Here is a 2,500-nt window from a genome sequence, read left to right as displayed (position 1 = left end):
CTGTGGAGGATTTGTTTCAGCCTCAATTTGATACTTGTACTTGGTGTCGATTTACATACGAAGGCCTACATGTCTTACCAACTCTCTTTCTCTCTCTCTCTCTCTCTCTCTCTCTCTCTCTCTATCTATCTATCTATTACTCTCTCTCTCCCTCTCTCCTCTCTCTCTCTCATCCCTCTCCATCTCTCTCTCTCTCTCTCTCCATCCTCTCGCTTCGTCTCTCTCTCTCCTCTCTCCCTCTCTCTCTCTCACCTCTCCTCTCTCTCTCTCTCACTCTCTCTTTCTCTTCTATTATATTTATCTCCCCCTCTCGCCCCCTCTCTCTCTCTCTCCGCTCTCTCTCTCTCTCGCGCTCACCTCCTCTCTCATCTCTCTCGCGCTCTCCTCTTCTCCTCGCCTTCGCTCTCTCTTCTCCTCTCTCCTCTCCTCTCTCTCTCTCACATCTTCCTCTCTCTCTCTCGCCCTATCTCTATCCTCTCTCTCTCTCTATCTATCTATCTATCTATCTATCTCTCCCACTATCTTCTCTATCTCTCTCTCTCGCTCTCTCTATATCTCATCTCTCTCTCTCTCTCTCTCTATCTCTCTATATTCTCCCCTCTCTCTCTCTCTCTCTCCTCTCTCTTCTCTCTCTCTCTCTCTCTCTCTCTCTCTCTCTCTCTCTCTCTCTCTCTCTCTCTCTCTCTTATCCCTCTCTCTCTCTCTCTCTCTCTCTCTCTCTCTCTCTCTCTCTCTCTCTCTCTTTTTATCTCTTTTTTCTTTTCTCTTCTCTCTCTCTCTCTCTCTCTCTCTCTCTCTCTCTCTCTCTCTCTCTCTCTCTCTCTATCCTCTCTCTGTCCTCTCTCTCTCTCTCTCTCTCTCTGTCTTCTCTCTCTCTTCTCTCTCTCTGTTCTCACTCTCTCTCTCTCTTTCTTCTCTGTCTCTTCTCTATCTCTCTCTCTCCCTCTGTATATATGTATATGATATATATATATATATATATATATATATATATATATATATATCACTGTCCAGTAATGTCGTAACACAGTGGGTTTTTAGTGATAATTCATTTATTTATTTATCTATTTATCTACTGATTTACTCATTACTGGAAACAAGTTGATTAGCTCCCTATTTTAGCTGGGAAACTTGCTTACTAGGCATAACCTAACTTAACCTAACTTAACCTAACCTAACTCAACCTAAGCTAGCTTATCCTAACCTAACACACCCTGACCCAACCTAACCCAACCTAAGATAACTATTCACTAACTTAACCTAACCTAACCTAACCCAACCTAAGCTAGCTTAATCTAACCTAACCTAACCTAACCTAAAATAACTTAACCCAACTTAACCTAACCCAATATTACCTAACTTAATCTAACCTAACCTAACCTAACCTAACCCATCCTAACCTAACCCAACCTAAGCTAGCTTAATCTAACATAACCTACCCTAACCCAACCTAACCTAACCTAAAATAACTTAACCCAACTTAACCTAACCTAACCCAACCTTACCTAACTCAATTTAACCTAATCTAACCTATCCTAACCTAACCTAAACTAAAATAACCCAGTCTAACCTAACTTAACTTGACCGAACCTAACTTAACCTAATCTATCCTCACTTAACCCAGCCTAATCTAATCCAACCTAACTCTTCCCCATACAGTGTTGTGGGCCCAATCACCCTCTAATATAATCTCCTCTTTGCATCCATTACTAAATTCCCATTTCTCATTACACTTTGTAATCGCCTATGGCATTTACTTGCTTCTCTCAATCTACAATTTGCCTCCACCTCCACTCCTCCCTTTCTAGCCACATGCAACCCTACCTAAAGCTATCCACTTTCTCCAGCCTCTCTCATTTAAGCCTTACTTCCAACTCGCTACCATCCTCCACCCTAGTACATCTAATCACTTTGCTTTTTCCCCACATTTACCTTAAACTTTCTCCTATCGCATACTTTTCCGAACTCTGTCACTAACTCCCTCAACCCCACTCTAATCCTCCCACAAGCGCAGTGTCGTCAGCAAACAACAACTGGCTCACCTCCCATTCTCCATTTTCTTTGAGTACTTCCAATCCCCGGCCCATTACCCTTGCATTTGCCCCCTAAACCACCTCATCCATATACACATTGAACAGCCATGGCGACATGACACATCCCTGACCTCTATCTCAGACCACTCGCTCTCTCTCCATTTCCCTCTTTAACACAGGCTCTACTACTCTGGTAAAAAATCTTGACTGCCCTTAACGGCTTTCCCCCGGCCCCATATATCTGCAAAACCTCCCACAGTGCCTTCCTGTCCACCTTGTCATAAGCCTTTTCCAAATCCATAAAAGCCTAAAAACATCCTTACCTTTTCCTATAGCTTTCTCGTATATCTGTCTTACCACAATAATCTGATCCATGCAACCCCTACCTCTTCTAAAACCATACTGTCCCTCATCAATTACTCCCTCTGTTCCTCTCCTAATCCTCTCAATTAAAAATTTTCCATAAG

The sequence above is a fragment of the Oratosquilla oratoria genome, chromosome 38 (genome assembly GCF_046742065.1).
Source record: "Oratosquilla oratoria isolate Oo_2021 chromosome 38, ASM4674206v1, whole genome shotgun sequence".
NCBI classification, from domain to species: Eukaryota; Metazoa; Arthropoda; class Malacostraca; order Stomatopoda; family Squillidae; genus Oratosquilla; species Oratosquilla oratoria.
The sequence above is the reverse complement of the archived record's forward strand: the minus strand, read 5'-3'. Positions refer to the sequence as shown.